Source organism: Chaetura pelagica, unplaced genomic scaffold (genome assembly GCF_000747805.2).
Source record: "Chaetura pelagica isolate M959 unplaced genomic scaffold, ChaPel_1.0 scaffold117, whole genome shotgun sequence".
Taxonomy (NCBI): Eukaryota; Metazoa; Chordata; class Aves; order Apodiformes; family Apodidae; genus Chaetura; species Chaetura pelagica.
The window spans coordinates 5841603-5849386 of NW_009954185.1; positions in this window are offsets into that span (position 1 = coordinate 5841603).

Below are 7784 nucleotides of genomic sequence, written 5' to 3' on the forward strand. Positions count from 1 at the left end.
CAGACAGCGCCGGCTGCCTGCCACTCAGGCAGAACTGGTGGAGGAGTGTTCTCGCTCGGCTGCATGTATGGAAAGCTCTGGAGCACCATGAAGAGCCCTGGAGAGCTCAGGCAGAATTGGTGGAAGAGACTTCTGGCTTTTCTGGGTGGATGGAAAGACCTGGAGAGTCCTAGAGAGCTCAGGCAGAATTGGTGGAAGAGACTTGTGGCTCGTCTGCATGGATGGAAAGACCTGAAGCACTATGAAGAGCCACTGGGAGCTGAGGAAGAACTGGTGGAGGAGAATTCTGTCTTGTCTGTATGGATGGAAAGTCCTGGAAAGCCCTGGAGAACTCAGGCAGATGCGCCAGCAAAGGCAGATTCCCTGGAGCAGACAGATCCTCTGGTGCAGGCAGATCCCCTGTTGAAGGAACCATCATTAGCACAGCCTGATCATTCTTGCATTGTTTGGATTTCTTTTTGACTCATTCTGTAATGTTTGCCATTTCATCTTTAAAAAGATGTAATTGGTCATTCTGTCACTAACATGTTCCAAGCAAGCATTTTAAAACTCTCTGTTGTGTTGTCTGAAAGTCAATGGCAAGTCTGCCTTCCACTGGGTGTTGCTTTGTTCTTTGGTGAAGACACCAGACGATTGCCAGTTGTACTGAGTTGTGGTTAGTAAGGGGTGCAGCCTTCAGGGAAAGCCTTTTTATTCCACATGGTTTCTGCTTTTGGGGAAGCAGCCTTTGCTTTAGTCCTGGTTCTGCTGGGATAGAATTCTAGAAGCAGTTTTCTGTTCAGGGAAGCTGCATTTCGGAGAAGACTGCAGACCTTGAACTGGAGGGAACAAAGTTGCTCAGAGCTTTGTTTTGACTTGTGGCCAGCCTGATGTGTGGGTTCCCATATTTAGCAGGTTCCAGTTAGCCAGGTGATAAAGCTGGGAGGAGAGGAAGTCAGGGTAGCTGACAGCAGAAGACAAGACACCATCAAGCCAACCACGTGTATCAGAAGACGTGCCATACACCCAACACTTCTGTCTTAGGCACATTCCTTTTGTCTTTGCACACTCGTGTATAACCACGTGCAAATTAACCATTTATTTTATTGTCATGAGCAAGTGATCAGCTGTGGAGAGGGTTTTTCAAAGCCACTTCTTCTTGTCCTTCGTGGCAGCAAACTTCTCCATCTACATGTAAGACATTTGCCATGCCCTACCTCTTGCCAGCATGAGCCCCAAAACTGGCCACAAACTCATTGCTGCTGGCAGCCTCAAGTTGTTTCAACTTTAAAAGGAGAGAGGGCAAGGTGGGAAAGGAGAAGCACCTGGACAGACATATTTCTGGTGAATACATGCTAAATGCAGGTGGTTAAGTGCTGTGCCAAATATGGTCCCTAGCACACCAGTACATCCTGCTTCTTGCCTTCATCACAAGTCCACCTCAAGAAGCCAGCCTTGGTCTTTAAACTAGGCACTTTGTCTGGGCCTAATCCTGTTTGCACCATTCTTTGTCCAAGGAGAGCAAGGCTGGCTGACAAGATAATAGCAGCACGTTGGGGAATTTTTTAGTCCTGCATCTTTCCTCACCCAGGACTTTGACAATCATTTTATTTGCCAAAGACTTGTCCTTCATGTTGTGCAGAGAGAAATTTAACAGATGACTGGAAATACCCAGAAATCATCTAGTAAAGGGAGTCAAATTCATTATTTTTTAAAAAATTGAATTCTCTTCATGGCTGGTTTTTCTCTTGGCTGCACTATCAAAAACGAGCTATCAAAGAAAACTTATCATTAGTTTTTAATTCAGGTTGACTTCAGAGAGCAGCTCTGGTGTGTGGCTGGTGGCTGCCTGACAGCCTTCTCATCTCTGCTGGCTGCAGATGGGCATGGTGCTGGTGGCTCAGCCTGCTGATGTCCTTGCTCACCAGTTGCCACCCTGGAGGCCATGACACCACCTGCCCACCCCACTGCCCCTGTGCCCGCATCCCCTGGGGCTGGGATGAGCTCTGGTGTGCACTGGGAGCAGGGCTGGAAGATGGGGCTGCCATGCTGTGGGAAGCACTGCTGCAAAATGATGAGAGATTTTCTCTGTGTGGTTATTTAGGGGAGAGGGGGAGGCTGTCATGGGAGATTGCCCAATACATCCATCTTCACCAGGATCCCTCAAGCCCTGACAAAGTCCTTCCACTGGCCCAGCCTTGTGTGCAGCCCCTGCCAAAGGCAGAGCAGGATGGTGCTGGCAGCCAAAGGGCATGACTCAAATCCTGCCTCCAAGAGGAGGCATCTGAACCCAGAGCTCAGAATGTAATGTTTATTGTGTAGGAACTACTGAGATAAAACAACAGCCTAGCAGCTTGGACCAGCACCTATGAGACAAAGCATGCACCCACATGCACTGCTTAAATGCTTAATCTCTACCTGGGCCTGGGACACATCAGGGGACAAGCATGAAAGCAAAGCTGTATGGACACACCAGGTATCTGCCTGGCAAAAGCCCTTGTGTGCCGCAGCGGTGGTGACCAGCCAGCTGGCCAGGCTTGAATGAGTGTTTCTCAGGCTGAAAGGTCTGGCATTAGTGGAGGGTAACTTTGATACTACCGCAAGAGAGTCAATCCCTCACCATCAAACCTGTCTCTGCCACCAGCAGTCCCAGGTCAACCCCAAGGAGTCCTTGTACCCCTGGTATCTGCTGACCACACTGCACTGCAGGCACCAATGGAAATGAGGGGGTTAGTAGGTAAATTTCTTTTTAGCTGTGGTGATTTTGGGGTGGTGAATTGTTTCTGTCTGGGTAGAGTAATGCAAGGCTGTGCCCTTCCTGTAGCTTTCCCCAGAGCTTCTAGTGTTTGCCCAGAGCTTCTAGAGGAAAGGATAAAGCTCTCATGTCCTACTTCAATGCATTTCTGGGCATCCCCAGCTCCTGGCACAGGTGCACAGTTCTTGGTGGTTTGGGTTGTAGTAAGGTTGGTGTGTTCCTCCAGTGGTGCTAATAGCTGGTGAGTGGGTCTTGACAGTTCAAGAAGAGTCAGCTTCAGTCTTGGTGCTTTAAAACCTGCCTGAATCAAAGATCCTGATGTTCCTTATGAGCTCAGAGCAGCAGGGCTATGGGGACACACCACTGCTGGAAGAACCACCAAAGCCAGGGAGCAGCCCTCTAAATGCAGGGTTTTTAGGTCAGCACTCATTTTTTTCTGCACTATTTTCTTTGAAGATGCACATCTGTGACACTGCTGGCATCATCATCATCATAATTGTCGTTGTTGTATTATCACTATTATTAATTATTATTGTTACTGTTATTCCCTGACAACAGGTGAGATGTTGCTTTCCTTTTTGTAGAGTGCAGTTTATTTTTCTGGGCTGTTAGCTGAGCTCAGAAATAAGGTCTGTCCAACCTGCCCCTGGCTGATACCCTTCAGGCTGGCACCGTGTTGCCTTCCCATAGCATCACTACAGAGAAACAACCCAGCTGGACCACTGCTGGTGCCCAAAGAGTTATCCCAGTGACCCAGTGCTGCCCCATGCAACTTCATGTTCCAGACTTCAGGAGATCAAAGCCCCATGGTGTGTTCTTGGCTTTCCTTGCAGATGTGGAGACTCTCACAACCATTCAGGCATCTCCTAGGGGCTGCAGCAGCTGGAATGGGTGAACAAATGGCTCAGCTCCAGCAAGGGACAGAGGAAGACCCCCTTATGCCAGATGGTTGGGGAAGCATGTGGGACCATACAACCCTCTGTTCTCAGGGAGACCCTGATTAGCTACAGACAGGCCAACACTAACATCTCTCTGACATGAACTTTGCATATTCACACCAACAACCTTCTCAGCAAGTTGCTGCTGTGAGTGAGCGGTAACCAGACATCAACACCCCCTGACAGGTTGAGATCTGCATACCCCTGGTGTAGTTACCATGTCTCCTGCTCCTCTGGGCACGTGCTGGTTTCAAGCTCCCCAATTATGCTGTTGCATTGATATCACCTTCATGGAGGCCACCTCCTCAGCTGACTGAGCTAGAACAGGTTGGGGGGATTTCAAGGGGAAATGTCCCAAATGCAGCCTGACCCCTCCACAAGGTGACCTGGCCATCCTCTGCTCCCAGCCAGCACTTCCAATGCCAGTTCTAAAAAAATAATTACTTGTCTCTCATTAAGTGAGCTTCTGACTAAGGAAAGCGATTTGATGGCCAGAGGGGTAAAAGAGAAAACCAGACAAACCACCTCACCAGAAAGCCCAGCAAACCTTGCCTTCATCTCTGGAGGGAAAGGGACTAAAGCAGGCATAGCACAGCAGGAGTGGGAGCCCAGCCCCCAGCACAGTGGGGCTGGGAGCACCTTTCATTTGTACACCAAGTGAGCCCACACCTGCCTGATATACAGCCCAAAAAGGAGGGCTTGTGCTAGCGCTTTACTGTGGAAATAAATGTTTATGTTCCTTGATAATACTTCATCTCACCAGTACATAGAGGCTTGATGGCATTTGCACAGGGATTTTTTTTTTTTTTTTGGTATTTGCAAACACATAGGACTGAGTCGATGCTGGAAAGCCTTACTCTGCTCCACAGTGCTTTTAAATTTCAGCACATGGTTTCACCACAGCAACCGATCAAACTTTTACACCGTCGGTCTCTGGTTTTGAGGGCAAATCTGCGCAGTGAATGCAAATCAGGAAACGCCAAGTTGAGACCCCTGGAGGCAGTGACATCTGCCTGTCTTTGATAAGAATTTCTGAGAGTCAGAGTAAAGTACTTACTTAGAGTGAAATTAAAAGCTTTGATCTGTTTTTTTGTTTCATTATTATTTCATGTTGAGGCCTTTACATGTGCTTTTCAATTCTTATGCAGTGTTCAGGTGCTGCTCTGGCACTGCATGGGCATGGCAGGAGCTGGTGACCATCTGGCAAGAGATGGGCATTTCCAGGGGCACCTCACAGCTCTGCTCTGAGCCCAGGTCAATGTGACAGAGCCCAGACACACACACAGAGCAGCATGGCCTCAAAGAAATGTGCTCCTCTGGCCCCACCACATTGGATACCAGCAGTTGTGAGCCAGCCCTGAATGTCCAGGGCACAGGGGAGAGGTGATGATAGAATCACAAAATGACTCAGGGTGGAAAAAACCCGTAAGATCACCAAGCTCGACTGTTAACACTGCTAAGTCCACCTCTAAACTAGGTCCCTAAGCACTCGTGCATTAGGCTCCTGTAGCAGTGGCACGAAGGCCGAGGTGGGAATCACTTGTGTGTGACACAGAAGAGAAGGGATTCCACTTCCAGATTCTTCCCTTGTCTCTTGCTGGTCACTAAGGATTAGCTTTTGGGCCGGTTTGGCTTGTGGGTTCTGTCTGTGTCATTCCAGGTGGCTTCTGTGCTTTGTAAACGTGAGGTCAAGCTTCATCCTTCTCCTGCACCAGAGGCTCCAGCAGAGTTTCTCTGTTGAGCCTGTTTCTGTGGTGCTTCTGGTAGAAGTTGCCTGTGGGACTGCCCTTCCCCAGCCGGGCACTGTGGCTGGAGCTGGCTCAGGGGCTCAGGAGGCAGTGTGGGGGGTGTGTAGGTGTTGGGAGATGCGTGTTCCCAGGAGCCGTTCCAGGGCCATGGAAGCAGAGGGCTCTGCAGGGAGGGGCCATGGAGAAAGGGCCACCTGGTGACCTCCAGGTTGTGTGTCCAGGGCCTGAGGCAGGGGTCACTGTGCTCATTTGCATGTGGAAGCCCATTGGCTGCTTGGGTCATTGTGCTCATTTGCATGTGGGCATCATAAGCAGTCAGAGGGAGGAGGTGGGAGGCAGTTCCTGTTCCCTGGCCCTGGGAGCTGGAGGAGCCCTTCCATACCTGCCTGTGTCCTGTGCCATTGCCAGAGCAGGGCCTGCCTCTCCCAGCAGCCTTGGCAGCCCTGCTGCGTGGGGAAGGGCAGAGGAGCAGCCCCCCAAGTGAGTCCAGTGCCAGGTCCCCACCCGGGTCTGGCAGGAGGAGTGAGAGGGGGAGATGGCAGAGGCTTCTTCTGCTGAGCTCTCTGCCCCAACAGATCAGCTGGGTGGTTCCCCATGTGTCCTGGAGAATGGACAGACTGGCAAGGACGGCTGGCTGCCACTCAGGCAGAACTGGTGGAGGAGGGTTCTCGCTCGGCTGCATGTATGGAAAGCTCTGGAGCACCATGAAGAGCCCTGGAGAGCTCAGGCAGAATTGGTGGAAGAGACTTCTGGCTTTTCTGGGTGGATGGAAAGACCTGGAGAACTCTGGAGAGCTCAAGTAGAATTCGTGGAAGAGAGGTCTGGCTCGTCTGCGTCAACAGAAAGCCCCGGAGAAACCTGGAGAGCTCAAGTAGAATTCATGGAGGAGACTTCTGGCTCGTCTGTATGGATGGAAAGTCCTGGAGATCCCTGGAGAGCCCAGGTAGAATTGGTGGAAGAGACTTCTGGATGGTCTGCATGGATGGAAAGCCCTGATGAACCCTGTAGAGCTGAGGTAGAAATGGTGGAGGAGAATTCTGGCTCCTCTCTGTGGATGGAAAGCCCTAGAGAGCCCTGGAGAGCTCAGGTAGAATTGGTGGAAGAGACTTCTGACTGGTCTGCATGGATGGAAAGCCCTGATGAACCCTGTAGAGCTGAGGTAGAATTGGTGGAGGAGAATTCTGGCTCTTCTACATGGATGGAAAGCCCTGAAGAGACCTGGAGAGCTCAGGCAGATGCCCCAGCAAAGGCAGATTCCCTGGAGCAGACAGATCCTCTGGTGCAGGCAGATCCCCTGTTGAAGGAACCTTTGTTAGCACAGCCTGATCATTCTTGCATTGTTTGGATTCCTTCTTGACTCATTCTCTAATGTTTGTCATTTCATCTTTAAAAACCTGGTCATTCTGTCACTAACATGTTCCAAGCAAGAATTTTAAAACTCCTCTCTGTTGTGTTGTTTGAAAGTCAATGGCAAGTCTGCCTTCCATTGAGTGTTGCTTTCTTCTTTGGTGAAGACACCAGACGATTGCCAGTCGTACTGAGTTGTGGTTAGTAAGGGGTGCAGCCTTCAGGGAAAGCCTTTTTATTCCACATGGTTTCTGCTTTTGGGGAAGCAGCCTTTGCTTTAGTCCTGGTTCTGCTGGGATAGAATTCTAGAAGCAGTTTTCTGTTCAGGGAAGCTGCATTTCGGAGAAGACTGCAGACCCTGAGCTGGGGCATACAAAGTAGCTAAGAGCTTTGTTTTAGTTTGTGGCCAGCCTGATGTGTGGGTGATCAAGGTGTTTGGCAGCTCCAGTCAGCCAGGTGCTAGAGGAGGAGAGGAAGCCAGGGCAGCTGGCCCAGGCTGGCCAACAGAAGTGTCCCAGACTTGTGGTTTAGGCCCAGCCAGGAACAAAGCACTGCCTGGGCACTCACTCACCCCTTCCCTCGTGGTGGGATGGGGGGGAGAAAATGCCACTAAAAGCTCATGGGTTGAGACAAGGGCAGGGAGGGTTCACTCACCAGTCATGGTCACGGGCGAAACAGACTCAGCTTGGGGAAGAAATCAATTTAACATATCACTAATTAGATGCAAAGAGGACAAAGAGAAAACAAAGACTAGAGCTTAAATACCTCACTCCACCCCTCCCTTCTTCCTGGGCCCAAATCACTTTGTTCCCGATTTCTCTACCCCCTTCCTGCAGTGACACAGGGGGACAGGGGATGGGGTTTAGAGTCAGTTCATCACATGTGTTTTCTGCTGCTCTTTCCTCCTCAGGGAGAAGAATTCCTCAACAGTTTTCCCCTACTCCAATGTGGGGTCTCACCCACAGGAGAGTGCCCTTCATGAACCCCTCTAGTCCCTCCCACAAGGTGTAGTCCCTC